This window comes from Pectinophora gossypiella, chromosome Z (genome assembly GCF_024362695.1).
Source record: "Pectinophora gossypiella chromosome Z, ilPecGoss1.1, whole genome shotgun sequence".
Classification (NCBI taxonomy): domain Eukaryota; kingdom Metazoa; phylum Arthropoda; class Insecta; order Lepidoptera; family Gelechiidae; genus Pectinophora; species Pectinophora gossypiella.
Genome location: NC_065433.1, coordinates 25,066,671 through 25,089,359, shown reverse-complemented (window position 1 = coordinate 25,089,359; position 22,689 = coordinate 25,066,671). Strand labels below are relative to the sequence as shown.

General features: G+C 35.5%; 1 protein-coding gene across 3 annotated transcripts in view; it reads right to left on the bottom strand.

Moving 5' to 3' along the window:
* LOC126380360 (hemicentin-2-like) overlaps positions 1-12,737 on the bottom strand; it is a 69,577-nt gene extending 56,840 nt beyond the window's left edge. For all 3 annotated transcript variants that reach the window (XM_050029738.1, XM_050029739.1, XM_050029740.1), the window contains exon 1: positions 12,463-12,737. The gene's annotated coding sequence lies outside the window, so the exon portion shown is untranslated. The remainder of the gene's footprint in view (positions 1-12,462) is intronic.
* Positions 12,738-22,689: the final 9,952 nt, after the last annotated feature.

The following is a 22,689-nucleotide window of genomic DNA, read 5'->3' as shown; positions in this document are numbered from 1 at the left end:
ACCTGTCTTTGAGATATTCGAGAAAGTTCGTACGCGCGCCGAGTTTTTTCAAAATTTTTTTTCCGAAAAACTATAAAAGCTAGAAGGATGGGACCAATTGCGTATAATTAAGGATACTTTGAAAAATATTCTGAATTTTTTTCAGAGTTCTGGTGAAATGACAACTGTGCAAAATAATTAAACAAAATATAAATATATTTTTTTAGTACTGTTCTATTATGTTTACCGCGCCAAAAAAAATATATAATACTCTTTGATTTATATACTTACACCACACAAAAACTGATTAAAATCAAAGAGGCGCTTCTTGAGTAATTATGAATTTACTTAGTGTGCGTACGGCTGGTAGGAACTAATTAAAGAGGTCGTTTTTAGATTAATTATTATAATTACATGTTAAACATAATTTTAATCATCATCATCACTGTTTTCATTTATTACAACATTGACTGCATCATTTGAAAATATTTTCGACAGAATTTCAGCAGGACGTAAAATGCGAGATAGATATCTCGCATGAGCTAAGTAATATAATTATTACACTTGCGGCATATGAAAATCGACTTGCGAAAATCGTATTTTGGGCAAAAGAAAACCCATTTATGCAAACCGTTTACAATTTGTACTACGAACTAGAGTTTTAAGTTTAGCATCCTGTAGCACTTTCTTCATAATAGTGGCATCATTTTCCGTACCATAAATTGGCCCAGCAAAATCAACTATAAACCCGTTCGTAGTACAGATTGTAAACAGTTTGCATAAATGGGTTTTCTTTTGCCCAAAATACGATTTTCGCAAGTCGATTTTCATATATCGCAAGTGTAATAATTATATTATTTAGCTCATGCGAGATATCTATCTCGCATTTTACGTCCTGCTGAAATTCTGTCGAAAATATTTTCAAATGATGCAATCAATGTTGTAATAAATGAAAATAGTGATGATGATGATTAAAATTCTGTTTAACATGTAATTATAATAATTAATCTAAAAACGACCTCTTTAATTAGTTCCTACCAGCCGTACGCACACTAAGTAAATTCATAATTACTCAAGAAGCGCCTCTTTGATTTTGATCAGTTTTTGTGTGGTGTAAGTATATAAATCAAAGAGTATTATATATTTTTTTTGGCGCGGTAAACATAATAGAACAGTACTAAAAAAATATATTTATATTTTGTTTAATTATTTTGCACAGTTGTCATTTCACCAGAACTCTGAAAAAAATACAGAATATTTTTCAAAGTATCCCTAATTATACGCAATTGGTCCCATCCTTCTAGCTTTTATAGTTTTTCGGAAAAAAAAATTTGAAAAAACTCGGCGCGCGTACGAACTTTCTCGAATATCTCAAAGACAGGTCAAGGTCAGGGGTCAACGACCTTACATTTCGTATTCTTTTAGAGTGCCAATACCAATACAAATGATAATTCCGTCATGGGCCATGGGGGCCATTTCGTCTTCCTTACCTCGCTATACCCTTTGCTTTTATAAAACAAAACATTATATACCCTACAAAGGTTTTTTTTTTAATTTAACTTCAAATTTTTAACATTCTTGAGTAAAATTATTATTGTTGCTAGTTTACTGCTCAGCTTTGCTATACAGCTTTTTTCTTTAAAATTTTATGAAACTTGGCGTGAGTTTAGAATTATATTTTTGTTTTATACCCTCAAGGTTTATTTACAATTTGTAAATTCTTTCAAATTAAGCAACAATTTATAAAAGCATTTCGGCCTAATTTCAATTAAACATTTAACTTGCTGTCTTGTGAAATTATAGTTCTTGGTTGTATAACCACGGCTACACATAAGTACCTACATGCTTGTTATCTATCTTGCATTCCTTTTGAGCTTATAGCAAATAAACTGGTTTGTTTTATTTTTTACACGCTCGTTAGTATTACGTGTACGATCTTTTATTGTTGAGCTATTGTTTGCTTAATAGTTTTGTATTCTATTACCGGATAAATTCTAATAAGTAAATCTTTTGAATTGGATTGGAAATACGTTAAATAAACAACATTTATACATTGTTAGTTTTACAAATAACTTATTTTTTACATTTGCATTTTGTTTATTTGCATTTATTTTTACTTTTCAAGTAGGTATTTAGTTAATGAAAATATTCTTTGATTATTTTTTCTTTAAAACTTAGTACTTAGTTAAATCTTTGTTAAAGTACATTGGTCATTCATTTTTTTTAATCATGGCATTGGAAGGACGTCCAATTAAATTTCGTCTATTACGTAAAGATGAAATAATTTACGAGGTATTATTTCGTGGTGCAGGGCCACCACTTGTACTATACATCTTCACATTTTGAAGGTGTGGGTACACCGGCAGCGTTGGGGAATCATTTAGGTTAGTTGTCTTTTAGGTTAGGTATAGGAGCCGATTTACTGGTGGACACGCGGCCGCTGCGGGGCTCGCCGCGCCGCCACTGGCAAATTGTGGCCTATTAAATTGTGGACGGTGGACGTGTGGGCATTCCCTAGGTTCCCCACACTGCCACTGTCGACATGTCCACTTATTTTTTTTTTTCATTTATTTTTTTCTTCTTTTTATCTTTATATCCTAGCAGCTTGCGGGTGGACGCGCGGCCACTCCGGCGGCACGCCGCGCCGCCATCAACAAGTTGGGTCGTTTTTTTTTATATCTTTTTTTATTACTTTTTTTGTTTCGCGTTAGGTAGGGATTAGTACCTAATCGTGTGGTTTGTTGATGGTTGGGGTCGAGCACTCACCAATAGTAAGGTGAGGTCACTTCCCCGCCGTTTTAGGATGTTGAGGGAGTGGTAGTTGTGACTGATGGCTGTTGAAGTCATTAGTGTTTATTGATGGTTGGGGTCGAGCACTCGCCAATTGTAAGGTGAGGTCACTTCTCCACCATTTTGAGATGTTGAGGGAGTGGTAGTTGTGACTGATGGCTGTTGAGTCATTAGTGTTTATTGATGGTTGGGGTCGAGCACTCGCCAATTGTAAAGTGAGGTCACTTCTCCACCATTTTGAGATGTTGAGGGAGTGGTAGTTGTGACTGATGGCTGTTGAAGTCATTAGTGTTTGTTGATGGTTGGGGTCGAGCACTCGCCAATTGTAAGGTGAGGTCACTTCCCCACCATTTTAAGATGTTGAGGGAGTGGTGGTTGTGACTGATGGCTTTTGAAGCCGTTAGTGTTCGTTGGTGGACGTAGTTATTGCTACGGACACGTATTATTGTTGTAATGAGTCATTGCGACTTGCTTACCGACATGTTTTTGGCGCTCGTAAGCGCGCTATTGATGCGAAGTATTTCTTGGATGCGAAGTATTTCTTGGATGCGAAGTATTTCTTGGATGCGAAGTATTTTTTGGATGCGAAGTATTTTTGGATGCGAAGAATTTCTTGGATGCTATCAGATGTTGTTGTGCTCATGGTGAGCACAGGTGGTTTATGTGCCGTCTCGGCAAGTTTTTAAGTTGTGCGGCCTCTGCCGGCAATGGCATTTTTGCCTTTATTTTTTTTTCTATTCTTTTTAAGTTTTTTTTGTATTTCTAGGATTTTCTTTTTTACTGTTTTTACTGAATGGCATTTTTTGCCTTTATTTATTTTCATTGCTATAGTTTTACTTTTTTATTTTTTTGGATTATTTTTTTTCTTCGACTTTATCTTGAATAGCATTTGTGTCTGTTTTTTTTTTAATTTTTAAAGTTATTTCTCTTTCAAGTTAAACTTGAATATTTTTGTTGAAGTTTGAGTTTTGGTTTGTTTGAGGGATCAGCTGGAGGGCCAGCTGGGATTTCCTCGTTTGTTTTATTTTTTTTAATTATTTTTTTTTCACTCGGAAATCCTTTTGGGTGGGGAGGTATTGTAGTGCCGTTTCTTTCAGCCTCCGGATTAGTTACGGGGGATCCGTTTTATAGCTTTTTTGTGTAGTATTGAACACAGCGCCATCTCGCCTTGTTCGATGTAAGGTCCGGGAGCATCGACTTGCTATCGTTGGGCTCCGCAGTCGACGACTTTCCACCAGTAACCGGAAGATGGCGTGTGCCGATATTGTACGGAAGGCTATATCTTGGAGTCCCTTGTCAAGTAGCTGCTGAAGAATGTTGGTGTCAATATTTAATACAAAATTATATTTGGGAATTTTCGGTCTGTCTCCTGTCCTTGGACTTGTTAATAACTTGCATTTTGAGTGTGCGACGGCGGCGTCATCTAACGGACGATTGAGGTTGTGCTGGCTTTGTCCGTGACGTAGGCGTTGAATTGGGCGATTTATATAGTCCTGCGCCTGCGAGCTGCTGGATTCCCCAGACAGCGCTCCGCCGAGCGGGTGTGTCCACACCTTCGATTTTTAGTGTGAATTTCGGGCGGTTTATAAGCGTGTGACCGGTGGCCCGCAACTCCGTCCCACGCACCGCCAAATCTTCGTAAATTTTTATTCTGGTGTGGTTTTGGTGTCCGTGGCGTGGACACGTTGCTCCGCCATTTTGTCCCAGCGTCGTGGCATCGACGTCATCGTACGTTGGCCGCATACGTGGCTTCTCGACCTCCGACAGGTGTTTTGGGGTGGCTGTTTTGAGATGGCTGTTTTGCGAAGGTGTTTTGTGACGGCTGTTTTACGAAGGCTGTTCTGTTCTATGACGGGTGTTTTGTACAGCTGTTCTGCTACTGCTACAGCTACAGCTTATTGGTAGCTGCTTCTAGTCGGCTCGGCTTCCTTCCCGCCGCCGAGGGCAAACGAGCTAGGGAGGTTTTTATAATACCTTTCTTATTTTTTTAATAATGCTTAACGAATGACCAGTGGCCTTGAATACCTGGAATGTACCCTTAGGATTTAAAAGTTCCAAATACAAATTTATATTTTTGTGTAACTTTGGTTTTCTTAGTAATTAAAAATCCGAGTAAACCCATTTGCTTATTTCTTATTTCATCAATCCATTTTCTTCTTCATCATCATCCCCTTGAATTTTAAAACATTACATAATGCTACAGTATATTACTTTACAGCCACCAGGCAGTAACAGAGAAGTCCCGTCTAATTTCTGACCTTTTAAAAATGGCTTTCCTTCAGATGGATTGGTTAAATAGAACGATTCAATTTAGCTCGCTTACTCTCCAATTAATTTTGTAATCGAATTGTCCCAATTTGGCAAATCTGCCAATGAATTTTTATTACCTATTCAATACTGATGAATTCTCAACAGTCAATATCGTGCAAATTGTAGGAAACAATCGTAATAATATCAACGTATTCGTAGTTTAATAAATACCGTTTGTCATAATCATAATAAAGTTAATTGTTTTAAAACTTCGTTTAAAATTGTAGTACCTATTTGAAAATGAGGATTGCCTTAGGCTAATTGTATACCGGTAGCTGTACGAGAAACGAGGTCGAAATAAAAATATATAAAAAAATATGTTTGGTCTTTTTTGAGCTGATCTTTTGATATGAAGCTGGGAAAATCTTAATGAGTGGCATTAAAATAATTACAAGGACAATGGTTAATATTATCTCTATAGTCCAACCCTTTTCCTCACATTATTTTTTTTAAAAGTGAATGGCCTACGCCATTGTGTCAGTGACAACGCGTTGCGTGGTGAAGCACTGTATGAATAAACACACCCTGAATTAGAACCTCGCCCTTGGGAAATATGATTTTCTAGTAAATAAGTTAATACCTAAAAAGTACTATTAATAAGTCATATAGAACTTTGTAATTTTATTTGCTAAGGGCTCTTTGATGCACACATTTCCACGTTTAAATTTGTTATTAAATAAACACTGCTTTTAAAAACGCTGAATTAAATTTAAAAATATATAATCTTCTGCACATTCGTTTTCCACATTAACCGCTCAGTGGCATGGCATACATAATTAATAATATTAACTACATAAACTCTCGTGTTGAACAGCTTTTAGTTGCTAATTCTGAAATATTATGAGAGTTAGAAAAAGTGCAAAAGTGCTGCAGGTGTTGTTTGTCGTGTAATTGTTGGCAGGTCAAGGATGCTTTTGCTTTTAGCACAATTTTCATTTGCACAGAACAATATTGCTTCATTACGACATTCATATGCGACAGCCACAATCTTGTTTATTTGTTACATTTTTAATTTATTCAGTCTTGCATTCATTACAATTCTGTACTTTTCATATTTTATATTCTATAAAATAACATAAAACAGCCTATATACGTCCCCCTTCTGGGCACAGGCCTCTCCTCAATCAACCGGAGGGGGTATGGAGCATACTCCACCACGCTGCTCCAATGCGGGTTGATGGAGGTATTTTTACGGCAATTTTGAAGAAAAGAGAACCATATTGAAAACTATAAAGAACCGGAGAGGAAATATGATTGGCCACCTGATACGACACGATTCATTTATAACAAACATTATAGAAGGAAACATTGAAGGGAAGAGAGGAAGGGGTAGACCTAGGATAACATTTATGAAACAAATAAAAGAGAAGGTGCAGGTCGTGTCGTATCGGGAGGTGAAGGTTTTGGCGGAAAGAAGACAAGAATGGCGATTACTCCACCGACAAGAGCGCAGCTCTATATATTTATAGAGCTCTCTATTGAGAGAGAGAGAGAGAGAGCCGGGACCAACGGCTTTACGTGCCCTCCGAAGCACGGAATCATCTTACTTTTTCGGACAGAAAAAAAATAATAATTTCCATAAAATATTTTCTCTTTTACTTAAAATATACTTTAAAGAAGTTCTAAGAAAGTATGTACATATTTTTAACGGCTTAACATTTTTTTTTTTATTATCAGAGATAATTCTTCTACAATGTGAGAGAGAGAGAGAGAGAGAAATGTTTATTTTGCAAAACTGCACACACAAAAATCAAGCAAAAAACAAAGAAGAAGAAAAAAACAGTAAGATCTTAAAATAAAAATAAAAATTACAAACAAAGATAAGTACATACAAAAGTTGTGTGCAGTCAGGAAAAAGGGGTACGACTCAGCGATGTGCTTGCTTCATACGGTATGGAGCAAGCGCTGTTATTCTGCCGCCCCCTTCTCGTCATTCAAATCCCAAGCAAAGATTGTGTACTTTTTGTGTTCAACGTTGACGTTATTTATCAACTACTTTTCCATAATCTATGTTTTTGATTACTCGTAAATTGACAACATGTAATGAAATACAGAAGAAAGTTGAAGCTTTACCCTTTATAAATGTTTCTTACTCATTTTCTCATCTTCTCTATTATGAGAGCCAACACAAGGAAGATCCAAAATATTTTGCGATACAAGACAAGCTTTGTCATGGTAATGCCCTTTTCAACTTCGGGATTCAAGATGTGCCTGAATAGCGAGTATATTTGATGGATTATAATGAATGTACTAAAATACAAAAAGTCTTTTTGGATGCTCTCGATAAATCATGTTAAGTCCATAAATTCAGAAGTTTGCTAGAAGACTTATAACTATGGAGCCTTGTACTTAATTAATATCTTGAGTACGGTCTAATATTGCTAATATGGTGTCTTGCTTGAGTTAAATATTGCACATCCGTTCCTGTAACTTACAAACAACATAAGTATTTTCCTATATTCGTAATATTTTTGATAATGCTCTTAACAACTTACTTTTTGTAGTGGTTAGGTTAGAGCGATGGGCTCATGATCTGGAGGTCCTGGTTTGATTCCTGATGGGGATATTGTTGAAATCACTTTGTTAACGTTGGAGTAAAATTCCATTTTTTCATATTTACGATGGGTCACATATTCTACTTCAATTAAATATATACTTGTATACCTAATAATAAAACAATTCTCTTGCATATTAAAAATGGCCATTAACGGAAATATAAAATAATGTTAACGAAAATAATAGAACTGAATCATCTGATTGTCCAAAAGTAAGATGCGTTCCCTACGTTGAGCTGTTGCTCCTGGCTACTAGCCCAACCCACACTGGAGTCACTGGGGTAGCGTAGTGGAGGTGTTGGTCTCAGATTGTCTAGGTAGTAATATGACTACCTTCACTAAATACTATTATAGCAATTTGATTTATATCAGCTAGTGGTCCACTTTTTTAGGAATAGGCATAAAGTAAAATAAAAGAATTGTTGAGAAAGAGATAGCGCCAAAATAATGATTTCTGAAGCTAGATAATCTTGTAAAAGGTACAAAATTGTTAGTCTCCTAAATAACCATAAATAATCGCTGAATACACATGGGAGTGTTTCTGGTAGTTAATGAGCCCCTCTACCTATTTTTTCATTTTGAAGGTGAATTTTTGGGCCACCCTGTGTGACACCTTTTTCTGGGATTATTTAGCTTTCCTGAATAACTGAATGGTGAACACTAGTATTATCGACACCGCAGTGCAGTGACTCAAAGTATCGTCTTGATATTTCTTCTTAAACAATAACCTGCTTTACTAATTAAAGCTTAATACAAACTGTTATTCATCTTAGTCGTCCGGTCCAACTGGTCCTCGCCAGTCCTCATTAAAAATTAAAATTTTCCCTTCATTCTGAGTGTACACTTAGCTTTATCACGGTAGACAATTTTAACGGGGCCATCTCTTTTAAGAGTACTACGAGAACATTTTATTATTCTTGTCGTTCTCTCTTCAAATTGCAAGAATAAAAAAATAATAAAGTCACAAACGACTCTCGGTAAGATTGCACTTGTACCTAGAACAAAAACAAATGAAATGTGTTCGTGTTATAAAATTTTATTGGTCTATTAAAGCCTTTGCTGGAAAGACTATAATAGACCGAATACAAATAAAAAATACAAAAAAAATTACTATTCTATTCACATTTATTATTTTATTGTAATTATCACATTTATAAACACAAATAATGGTGATCATAGAGGGACATATCTATTTTTTTTTAGCTTACAATAGTCAACCTAAACACATTTCCGATGCTATTAAAACTCAAATTGTATCCGTCAAAGTGTCAAGTGTTTTTATTTTGCAAAACACCATGTACAATTTTAAAATATGTTTTTGGTAATAGTAATTTAAGCTTATATTTACATAAAAGCATTATCGTTGGGTCTTGCTGCAACCCTTTCGTTTCAGTCTCACCATTTCATAAAAAAGAGCACTTGGTATCGAGTACCTATAAGCGTTGTATTTCCGGCGCCTGCGGTTTAGTGTACAAAAGGTCGCAGTGAAAAAATATCACACATAAAATAAATGCATTTAAGATTAAGTACTTTTTAACTTACAGAAGAGTGCAAATTTCATTAAAATCTTCAGAAATTAGGTTCCAACATTGCATTTAACAGAATATACGGGAATATTAGTCAGATTTTGTATTCGGTTTATCTTTTTAATACATTGTTTTAAGTTTACGCGGTAATTATAATAATTAAAACACATAATAACGGGTTCTTACCGCGTGATCATGGCACTTGCAACAGTGTCAAAATATCGGGAGTCTCATATCCCTGCTTTAAACGCGGTAAGAACCCGTTATTTTGTGTTTTAATTATCTTTTTAAACTCTATAGCGACCACGAGACACACGTGTATTAAAATTAAAGTTGACATTATGTAGGTACGCATTGCGCTGTGGTTTCGTTTGCCCATTGAATGTCCCTTTATCTACTACGCTGCTTCTGAAATGTACTCTAACGAGAAATGCATCTCCGAAACAACTCAATCTACCGACACTCTGGAAATTCGATCCAATTTGTCTTCTTGTGACAGCCACTGCGTGAATGTGAATGCAGACGCTTTTTGCTACATGACTACAGACTACATAATTGATACTAACTACAAAGTCCAACAAAGTGTAGTCGACAGAGGTATTGAGTCTATTTTGTGAAGGTGGATGCTCATTTACAGCCTTTCTAACAATTAATTATAAGTGATAACTTGATAAGTGATAAGTGATTAATACGTAAAGCCATAAAAATTCTTAAGGGCCCGATTATCAGCCAGAAACATTGGGAAAACCAGTGATTCAATCTTTTAAAATCTCGACTTAAAAGTCCTTATTCTCCGAGCAATCGAACCAGCAGGAAATAAAAAATATAGGTCTACGATTTATTTGCATAATGAGATTCTCAAAATGTTGAATCCTAAAATTGACTTAAATACTTATTTCAAAGTTACATTCGACTTTCCCATAATGTTGAAACGGCATACCAAATATTCTTCTGGGATGCTCGTAGCATCCTGGATTCTTAAAACACTGAAATAAATTCGCGAACATAAAGCTACTCGCTAAAATCTATCCCCCAAGTAGACAAAGAGTTACCAATAATCTGTAAATCTCTAATACGTTTTGACAACTGGTGTGTTTAATGGAACAAGGGTTATTTTGTTTTGGACACCTTTGAAGTAGTGTTAAGGCGAGGTTCCTCAAACCCTAATTTATTAAGTTGGGGAGGAGCCACATTAGCCATAATGAAGTTACTAATCTATTACAATATAATAAGAATATGTAGTAACATACTGTATAACAAACATTTTACTATTATTTTAAAATAGCAGGACTTTCAACTTGTACAAAAGTACATTACATTTGAAAATTGCCGCTGCTATGTTTTGGAAGTCGATTTAAACTGAAAACAAACAAAACAGGAAACAAATCCAATCTTGAAACAAGGATTTTGACATCTCCGTTTATGTCTTCTTGGTACACGACTTAGCAATAAAGATTGAAAGGAAAACAGTGCGTATATAAACAATGGAAAAGAAATGCCTATTTACTACGAGTATTTCTTTGGTGGTTACTCCATTTTTACACCTTGATTCGAAATATCTTTTCATTCTTCACGACAGGTTAGTCTTATAAGATACTTGCACAGTTAAAGGGCGCACTCGATTAAAAGATATAAGCACCACGTTACTCCTCTTCTCTTTTGTCAAATACAACTTATGCTCTCTGCGTGGTACGTAGATAATATCTCCGCTGATCGAGCGCAGTTAAGACGATGATGTTGGTCATCATAATCAACTACTACCAAAAAGTACACACACACACATTGATGGGTCTCACAAATATAACATCCCGGGCGGAGTACTGGGGCTACTCTTTAAGGTGTAATTTTATCTACTTAATAATGTTCCTAGGTGTTGTTTATATCTCTCTGTAGCGCACCTGGGAACTTTATTAGATAATTAGCGTGAACCCATTGTACTTGACTCAGATTTCACAGTAGCTATAAGATTATTAGTCCTTGTCGCTTCAGTCACAAGTTGTGAGCTTTGAATATCTTTAGACATGATCTCGTCTATCTTTGGATTTCCAGATGTTCAGCAAATCCGTATTACAACCGTGTGTATGAACCTTTAGTTACAAAAGGGATACGAATTCCGTCATTATTAATAGGAATAATACGAGTAACCGTCAATTTGAGGCTTAGGTGCCTAAACTTGTTTTTCTTCAGATAAGTTCAAAAATAAGGCTTGATAAACATAATATCCCTTTAGGTCAACAAGGCGGAAATTCCATTGATTTTTGGAAATACACTCAAAAACACGTAAAGATTTTTCATACCCTCATCAAACTTAATGAAAGGTTTTGTTTAGCTTGGCGTTTAAATTGAATTTGAGGGTTTAAATGTAATTTGCTAGACCAAGGGAAAACGATTCCAATTAGTGGCAAAGAATGAAACGCTACCGTGGACGTGAATGGTATTTTATTTTTCGACTGGTCTCGCTAGTGACTGAATTTTTAAGTCCGGTCTGTCGCAAAATTCACTTTTTTAAATGTTAAAAATTATGTAAAGAAATTTCAATTAATTAATATACTAATGAAATACATTAAACATTTTTCTTTATGCTGTTGTAACTTTAAAATTTTCAAAATTCATATACCTGACGTAAGTTATGTAAAAATTGAACTGATTATTAAAGGAAATAAAATAAAGGAATTGCATTAATCAGGAGAGCCCTGAAATGGGACATCGAGGGCTAATAATAATAATTATTGTTAATCAGGAAACAAAAAGGTACTTTAAAAGTTACTTTAAAAGTACCTTTGGGCCAACCTCTATAATAAGACTAAAAATATTAAGGAAAGAAAGCAATTCCCGCTGCTATTTATTTTGCTTTAGGGATAGTAGGTTGAGCAATATTGTTGAGTAATGAAATACATGTTTCAAACATATATAAAGGTACCAAGTTCCTATCTAAAACAATATTGTGACGTCTTCAAAAGGCTGGTGCCTTTTGTAATTCCTGGTTCTGTCAAAACTTTATAAATGAATTTCACTCATACTTATTTAGTTTGTAGGCTAGTTTTGAAAGAATTGCAATAATTTATTCTGTCTACTTTACCCACATATAATTTCGTATAGAAAAGTGATCAATGGCATGCCATAAAATGTAAAATTTACTATCCACAAGTATACCGTTGATAATTACTTTGAAAATAAATGTGTTTTTGATTTGTGACCCATCTCAGTTATTTGTTAAGCAAATTAAACACATTTAATCTAACTACTAAGCTAAACCCTGAAAAATATTAAATGATACCATAATATTGTTAAAATATATCTACCTATACGAGGAAACACCGTCTCGGAGTTTCCAGTAAAGCCATTCTTGAAAAACTGCGTTCCAATCATCACTGCATTGTCACAGTTTCTTTCAAAACAAATAATATTAAATTTTCACACAAAATCTCTTCTCTACATTAATAATCACGTAATTTTATAATTTCCAAACTGCAAGATCACCAAAAATATTTATGCGCAATTGATAAAATGAGAGAATTTCATCGCGTGTTTTATGTGAAAAAGTTTGGGAGGAAAGTCGACTCTAGTAAACGCGCGCCCGCTCGGCGTGAGAGCTGAAGCCCAACTGAAATCTGCACACCCTTACCTACATAACTATCTACGTAATCAACGTGAGAGTACATTTAGACGCGTTTTATAAAAATGAGACAAATGCAAGTAAAGTAACAAAATGACGTAGACATTATATCTACAAACCAGACAACAAGGACAAGGTACAAAAACAAGATTAAGTGAACAAAATGTGTCAAATATGTTCTTACTGTTGAAGCTCTTTTGCAATTTAGAAATCGAACTTACATCGTCGTTAGAATACTGTTGCTGGTAATGATGTTGCTGACGGCTTGCTCGTCATTGTAATGGTTTGTTCATTATAGGCAAGGACAATATATGGGGAGGATATTCAACGCCGCATCCGTAGCGAAAGGTTTTGCGTCGTTTTACCACGTAGAAACAGGATTCAGATGGAACAAGTATTAGTGTATTCATATTATTTATAATATTTCCTTAGGCTGTTTTGTCTTTCATTTACTAAACCAAAACAAAACATGATCGCTTGTCAAAGAAAGTCTATTTTGGAATAAAAACCAGAAGCAAAACAAGCTTTTTCCCGGAAGATCGCAATGCAGCGGTAACGCTGCAGTTTGCTACATTCATTACAAACGGATGCTTTCGTGGAAAGATTTAAATTGCTGAAAAAAAATGTGATGCATTTCGATTCGCCCGAGATATTCCAATGAAACGAATTGTTTAATAAACATGACTATTCGTCACGACAATTTTTAAATAATGATTGTTATTTGACAGATCTGTTTCTTTATCTGAAATCAAGTCGTATGTTAGTAAATCATGTTGAAGATATTGCAGGTGAAAAACTTATAACAAGATTAATGATTCGATAAAAATGCTGTTGTTTTAAAGTACTTATACATTAATTGAAAAGATATGTTGCTAATGCAGTTTCTTGCCAATTTCTTCTCCTCAGTCCTAACACCCTACGAAATGACGAAAAAATAAAATTTACCTTCAACAAGTTTATCTTTATATCATTATACAGGGTGTTAGTGACGTCGTAACGAAAACTTTGAGGGATGATTGAGACCATGATTCTGAGATAATATGAAGTGGAATTTTCCGTCGCAAAAGTATGGAACAGAAAATAATAAAAAGAAAAACAAAAATTTTCATGAATTTTCCGACTGAAAATTCCACTTGATATCAACTCAGAATCATGGTCTGAATCATCCCCCTCAGTATTCGTTACGGTCTCACTAACACCCGTACCTACTTGTATGGGTACAGTATGTACTTGTGCGGGGTGTAAGTGACATCGTAACGAATACTGAGGGGGATGAAACAGCTGATTATTCTGAGTTAATATCAAGTGGAATTTTGCATCGCAAAAGTATAGAATTGAAAATAATTTTAAAAAACTAAAAAAATCATGAATTTTGCGACGGAAAATTCCACTTGATATTAACTCAGTATCATGGTCTGAATCATCCCCCTCAGTATTCGTTACGATGTCACTAACACCCTGTATAGTTTTGATATTTGTTTAAAATAATTTGCGGTTAGTTAGTTAGCTAAGAAAAAAAATTATTCCGGGTATATATTTTACCCGACTGCGGTGAAGCAAAAAGGAGGGTTATGTGTTTGACCGCTATGTGTATGTATTATGAATGTATGTTTTTTTTGTATAACGTCTTTAGCCCCGTGCCGAGGCTTTTCTTGCAGCTTCTTCTCCCCGGCTACACAAGGTGTGAGAAGCTGCAGTAGTTTTAGGCGGATGAGACGATGGAAAGTGAAATACATTTCCTACTAAATAAAGATATTTTTGAATTGGAATTTGTGTATGCACGTCTGTTCCAACCTTCCTTCTAAACCACCTGTCAGAATTTAACAAATGAGGAGTCACTGGATGCGTCTTGATACTCCGGTGGTTATTAACTATGTGACGTCACGTGTTTAAAAGATAGCCGAGGTCGCAGGTATGTCAATCTGTCCTAAAAACTTACCACGGCTTACGACCACGGCTAGGCTATGTCTTGTTTCATACTTTACATTTGAATGTATGCATAGCTTGAAGGCCTTCCATTTTCTATTCATTATTATTATTTGTTAAATTATTTATCACCAAAATACTTATATTACCATAAGTAATAATTTGATAGGTAAATATACCTATTGTTTAACGTGTACTTTCAGTAAATAGTAATAAATGTCACATTATGTTATGAACATAGAGGCTTATACAAATGAAGTAGAATGATAAAATAAATAAAATAAAAATTGTTTAAAAACATAACAAAGTTCGTTGACGAGACTTCCCAGTAAGTAACAATAGTACTTGTGTTAGGAATGACTCGCAACCTCCCAACCAACCTTGGATGGTATAATCTCGGTGAATAGAAAAAATGCATGTGTGTGTGTGTGTATGTGTGCGTGCGTGCGTGCGATCGTGCGTGCGTGCGTGTGTGTGTGTGTTCGTGCGTGTGTGTGTGTGTTCGTGCGTGTGTGTGTGTGTGTGTGTGTGTGTGTGTGTGTGTGTGTGTGTGTGTGTGTGTGTGTGTTCGTGCGTGCGTGTGTGTGTGTGTGTGTGTGTGTGTGTGTGTGTGTGTGTGTGTGTGTGTGTGTGTGTGTGTGTGTGTGTGTGTGTGTGTGTGTGTGTGGCGTGTGTGCACAAAAACAGACAGTCATAAGTCAACGTATGTAGCCGTGCCATAACTGCTTTTTTACATTTGTAATTAAAGAACCTTCACAGAAGTTAACTACAGATCGGGTCGAATGTGAACAATTCACCTAATCTACCAATACGATTACAATGTAAATCACAAAAAGATAATAATGTATAGGAATTTACGGTCTACATTCGTATGGATGTGGGGTAAAAAGGTACTTTCTACCCTACTTTGCATAAATAGTCCCACACACAATTCCCTTTATTTGACGACTAAATAATGGCCGATCGTACGTCCGATTTATCCGCATGTATTCATAGACGCGAACGGATGAATGAATATTCAATACTTACCCAAAAAAAAAATAGTAGTATCCGTTACGTACGCAATGCTTCCATAGTGTATGTACCGAAGTAATTTGTGCAGTAGCACGATTATAGGCTTGACCGTACTCTTTGTTGGGAATTGTGGGCGGGATACACAGCGCAATCACAACGGGTTTGCGACCTAAGTCTATCTGCGGGGGCTTAGGGAGCGAGTAAATAGTATGGGTAATTGAATTGAGCCTTGAGGGATTGATTCCACGTTTGTGTTGGATTAAAAATTTCTTGTTGGCAGAAGATATTGTTTCTCGCTTTGTTTATTTTTAGCGATATAATACCAGTGTATAATATAATGTGACACCTATAATGTGTCTGGCGGCGTGGTCGATGTTTTCACACGTTTATCGTTGTTCGCTATGATCCACTAGAGCCAATTGATTTTTTTAATATAAACTTCTCAGATGACACCCTCATCTGAGGTTTGTGCCCAATAATATTTAAATTTAATGGCAAAAATCCATATTTTCGGTGAATTTTATCACTGATTCATTTGCTTTTTGTGTAGATTTTTGTATACAGACACGTACAGAACGTGTTCCAAAATACACATTGCAAGTGGATATTATCTCCGATGTTATTAGTTTGAAATTTTTCATCACAATATTATTTCGTTTTTTGACCAGAATGTCTTTAGGGTCAGCTTTTACAACGCTTTTTATAAAATCAGAGAGCCATTTAGCAATACTGCAGTTTATGATGTTGTCAAAGACCCATATAGAGGATCTCTGCGGTTTGACCAACGTCTTTGGGCAAACCCCGAAATAAGAATTTATTCCGCTCCGACGGGCTCCGATGTGTTTTAAGCCTTTCCTAATATTTAAAGCTAATTCTTTACAACCGGGATGTAATTATAATGTTACTTGCTGGAATGGACGATAGTAAAAGTAATCAGTAGATAGATACTGTCAGAAAAATAGAAATATAAATCACATTCCATGCTGATTGTCGGAAAACAGCAAAAGCCTTCCGAAAACAGGTGCAATACTTAAATAATAGATATGAACCGGTATGCTATACAGTAAGCGGTTAACGTATATTTTCAAAGCGAAATATGAATTACTGTTGATTCAATTAAAATATAAGTCTAATATATTTGGTATTTTAGAGGCACCAAATAAGGTATTGAGTGCACGTACATTCTATTACAACAAATTATTAACGAAAACATGTTTATTTAGCAAATGTCAAAACCGTCATAATGGCGGGACCAGCAATTCATGTTAATATCTCTGATACTCCCTAATTTAATTACAACTTGGTGGCAGTTTTAGAAGGTACTGGATAGATAGTAAATATGTATGTAGCTCCGGTTCGCCGTTTTCCCTGGACCAGTGTTTAACGTGTATATCTTTTGATTGAGAAAGGTACTAGATTTTTTAGTTTAGGTATCAAATAGTAATGGATAGGTAGTATACCTCATAATATGCAATTTCAACATTGAACAATTGGTCCCGCGCCGTTTTGACGCTAATCCAACGTGGGCACACTGCCGACGTAATTATAGGGGATTGCCGCAGGTGGTCGGACTTTCAAATCATCGCGTTTTCCTTCTTTCTTCTTTGAAGTCAGACACCATTTGTTGTACAAAACGTCTCCACTCCAGGCGCTAACCTGCTTACGCCTCCCAGCGTGAGGGCTCGACGTGGCATCGTTTCTTGAGCCTTTTTACAACGTTCTTGTTACGTAGGCATTGACCACCGCGTTTTTTGTGCAACGAAAATAATGTTCTTCTAAAGCTTAATTCCTCTTTGCATGCTATAGCAAAAACAATGTTGCAATAGTCATTGAATATTGTAGCGACATACATAATTTTATCCCGCGTTGTATAGGAAGTAAGAAGATGGGGATTGCTGAACAGTTTTAATGCGTATCCTTTATAGAATGAGTTGAATGACATTAAAAGAATGTTAAGAACTGGTAAAAGCCCATTGCAATAAGCGGCTGAAAGAATAATTGAAAAATCCCTAATACCTATTGTTAATAACAGAATTATCCGAATCTCAAAGGAAGTGTTAAAAGGCGAAATAATAATTCTTTATTGCCAGAAGAGGAACAACAGGCTTAGCGTTGAAAATCCCGAAAGAAACAAATCGTTTTATTTTCGGTGAAAAAAACGTTAGTTCGTTTTTTACCGTTTTTATTTGTCTGTTGCATTGAAATATGTCAGAAAAAACCTTAGGAAAAAAACGGGTATTTAATGAATTTTTGCCGTTTAATTCGACAAATTAGGAAAAAACGATTGAAAAATCAAGTTTTTATCACCAAATTTTTAAAACAATAATCCATATTGTATTTCTATCTTGCTCACAACACAAATCAGATACAAAGTCACTGTCGCTTTCTGAAGAATCAGTATTACAAGGCTCAAATTCAAATGATTTAGATTGCATTAAATGTAAATTTGATCGAACGTATACTGCACGTGAATTGTTAAAATTATTCAATAAGACTAAAAAGTACCTAACTACTAAAATTAGGTACATGTAATGATTGCAGTAGTGCGTGCGTGACATGAACTAAGTATCTGTGGGTCGGAATGAGCGTATGACAACAAAACAAGAAAAAATCATTCTACCCTCCAAAATATAATAAAAATATTCTTCTAAAAACTAATAATACTTTTCCGTTTCCTTCATATTTTTCCGGTTTTTTCGTTTTATTTATAAAAAACATGAAATATTTCATATTTATTTTTCTTGAAACTTTCGAAACATGTATGAAAACGAAAGAATTTGAAAGAATCGGGAAACAATCCCGCTTATTTCAACGCTAAACAGGCTACAGTCTCATTTTACACTCGTATCGAAGTGAAAAAATGTGTGATCATGATTTTTTTAGTATTTCTATTAAAATCTATTTAGAATATACATGTTTTTTATTTAGTATTACTGTATGCATCGTTTTTTTTATATATTATATATATTGCATGTTTATCTCAACAATGGAAACAAAACATTCCTTTCGACAAATTAGTCTGCCTGACTATCTAGAAAAACCAATGGCAAAATCAGGTTCATTTCAGCATTGCATTAAAACATACGCAGTATTTTATGTTTCATGTTGACATTTTGAATTTTAAAATAACTAATCCCAATGGTTTTCCAATGAATGAGATTTAATCCGACATTGGTTGGTAGTGAAAATTGGGAATGTGTTGAAAATGGTGCGAATCCATGTTCAAGCGTCAATTTGGATTTGTCGAGATTAAATCGAACTCATTACTGTAACGTCCCCCTCATTAAACTGTAAGCCGTAATCTACATAAGAGCTTTTTCCAACTACTTATTTTGAGTTTTATATTGACATAATTTCGTATAATTTTATATTTTATTTAATGGGTGACAATGATGGGAATATCCAATAGCAGGTACTTAACCACTTTTTCATCTTTTCAAGTTTTCAACCAAAAATTTACGTAAAGTATTTATGGTCAAGATTGAACCTGTAGAACTGAGTAAACTTAAAAAAAATACTCGTGGCTCCTCGGGTGAAGGGTTGAATTCTATGAACGTCTTAGCTTGGTTATAGGTGATTCCCAGAAAATTCAGAAGGCAGGAGAAAACGTATAAACTTCTTTTAATGATGGACTTTCTAGACTACAAGAAACAATAATTAACTATTTTCTCATTGCTCGGGTACATAATTATTCAAAATCATAGTAATGTATAGGCAGAGGGGAACATTAAAATAATTGATATTTGATATTTGGATCAGATAAGTATAAAATTGCAACCTATATTGCTTCTTATTTATTTTGATAAGTAAATGAATGGGTGGAAGATGTGTTTTGCCTGGGTGTAGGTATTTATACCCAAAAACAAAGCTAAAAAAGCATATGTCTGTTATCCATAAAATTAGAACGTTAAACGACGGTAAATTTTGACAGCGCCATCTATTGTGTTTTTGGGGAACGTAGCCTGGAATGTCCCTCATTGTGACGTCACCGTGGCGTTCACGTCCGTTGCGAAATACTCACCTGACATTATTATAAAAGTACTATTGAGTATTATACAAATTCAAGTAAAGATAATTAATAACGTTTCCGTTGCGTCATGAAAAAGGTTTTCGGTGGCATGGGGACCACTATTATTGAAATTAATTTCATGTTTCAGTCATTACACTTAGTTACGTAACCACGCACCTCTATTAGTATAAGTAAGATAATTAAACAACACAGTTCGGAGAACGCGCGTGTCTTACATTGTATTGTTACTGGCTCGAGTCCCAGCTCGGGCTCTGGCTCGAATTCGACTTTGAGTTTGAATCTATGTTTGGATCTTAGATAATTGGTTTCACAATCCAATCCAAAATAAAATTTCATGTTGCAGTGTCCGGATAATGGCAAAAGGCTCGCCCCCTGTTACACAGGACTTAATCATAACTGGAGAGGAGTTGGTGTATGTGCTTACTCTGCCTACCTCTTCAGGAATAGGCGTGGTGCTATGTAAATAAATACATGGTGGTAATGACTATCCTATAAAAGAAGGATATTCAAAAACTGAGATCATCTGGCACATGAACCTCCATAGATATTTTCCTTCGGTGATAGTCTGAAAGCGCCCGAAAGACGTATACGATCCTGACGACCCGATTGATCTTTAATATCAAGTTAAATTTTCCATCGTTAAAGTATAGATCTGGAAATAATTTAAAAAAACTCAAGAAAGTCATGAATATTCCGCCGGAATTCCACTGCATTTCATTTGATATTACCTCAGAATCATGAGCTGAATCACTCACAAGCAAAAAGTAGCGTGGCAAATGCTGCACCGACAAGAGCGTGGCTCTTAAATTGATGATGAAGGTAATTTAATTACAAAAATTGTACCTACTTTCTACCAAAATTCATTTTCTTAATACGATGACAAATTACAGCAAATATCAAAGACGTGTGTCACAGTTTAAGGGATATTATTCATACATGTCACAGACTGTGATGACATAAAGAGCAAGGGAACTTAGTTTTCGGCCCCACATCCTTCAGACAGAATAACTGCTAAAGTAAGATGTAATCTTCTATTGTCGTGACCCATACTATAAGTAACTTAATATGTTTCATTTTAAGTACGGGATTATTATAAAAACGATGTCGCGTGTTTCGCTCGCTGCTAAAGCAGCTCGTGTATCCTGTGTTTGTTCGAAACTGCCCCACCCACCGCTTTGTATGGCGGCCATCTTGTTTTTCGCCATTTTGTTTTTTTTTTTCACCGGCGATAGAATTTGACCAAGACTAGGAATAGGTTTCGTGAAAACGGCAAAGTTCGAGGTGCGATAGGTTTGCCAGGCCGTAGGGTGTCTTCCTGATGCGGAGCAGTTTTCCAAGACGTGGAAGTTTTCACATACTCACCGGGAGGTCTCGATCACACCCCCTATATATTACTTTTACCCCTCCACGCTCCTTCTGGGAGAACAACTATGTCAGTCAGTCAGTCAGTCAATGGGTTTCCAGCTATATTTATTATAAGAAATAAATAATAAGGTCCTGAATTCGATTCCCGGTGGGGACATATTACAAAAATTACTTTGTGGTCCCTAGTTTGGTTAGGACATTACAGGCTGATCACCTGATTGTCCGCAAGTAAGATGATCCGTGCTTCGAAGTCACGTTAAGCCTTTGGTCCCGGTTACTACTTATCAATGTAAGTAGTCGTTACATGAGCCATTTCAGGGGCTTTTGGCGGCTCAATAGTAACCCTGATACCAGGGTTGATGAGGTTGGTACTCTACCTCACAACCCACACGATAGAAGATTTTATTGGTATTATGTTTTAAACATATATGTAGCGCAAAATTGTGACGATATAATACTTAACTCTAAAGACGGTCGATTACCCGTTAGTTAGGGAAACAAATGGTAAGGGTCCTAAGTAAAATTACATATAACTTGACACTGCATGGGTTGTTGGCAAATTATATTATAAGCTCGACTCTCTCCAATGTGGAAACTTGTTATCTAAGGGTGGGTTATCTAATGATGTTGCCCTGAGAAGGCCTTCACTGGCTTGGAACTTTGCTAAATAAACAGCAAACTGTTTCTTTGAGAATTGGACTTTATAACCAATTTTAGAAGTTGGTAATGATTAAAGGGACGTCTGGCTTCGATAATTTAACTTTTAATTCATATTGGTATTAAAACCCACACAGTTTTGCTTTGTTACACAATATCGTGGGCCGATAGTAAAACAGGTGACAGAAGAACTATAGAAAAACATCATAGATATACCACAGGGCTTATAAGGTGTATAGATAAAACGAGTGATTCCCCGCAGATGATTTGTTTCACTGGAATATTTAATTAAATGGAGCGATTAAAACCTGAAACGATTGCAATTCCAAACGAATTTAATTAAGTAATAACCATCTATCTGACAAAGCGATGGACGACTTGATTAGAATGTGTAAACAACACGATCGTGGTTAGTAAAATCAACACCAAAATGTTCTTCCATAATTATGGAGTGCCTATACATGTTGTTAGTGACATCGCAATGAATACTAAGGGGGATGATTCAGATCATGATTTTGAGTTAATATCAAGTGAAATTTATCCATTAGAAATGACCATTCTGTCAATAGACCCCTTACTTAATTAAGGTTTAGCTGATAACGTGTTGTGATATCCTTGTAATTCTTTTAAGTATTGTCATTCCACAAGTTAAAATGGGTCCGTTTTTAAAATTGCGTTTAAGGTCAGTGTTGAAAAACGAGTGCCTTCGGTTTTAATCGTATATGTTCTGATTGCTAAATGGGTCTGTCGGAATCTGTTTCTAGAAGTGTTACGGCTAGTCCGCACAAAACTGAATATTTTTGTTTTCCTTCTTATTGTAAATAAGTGAAGAAATCCTTGGGGCGGTGAAATCGTATTTACGAAATAAAACAGCAGTGTCTTGTTCTTGTGTTGTATTGTGAGAAGAAAAAAAAGCAGAAA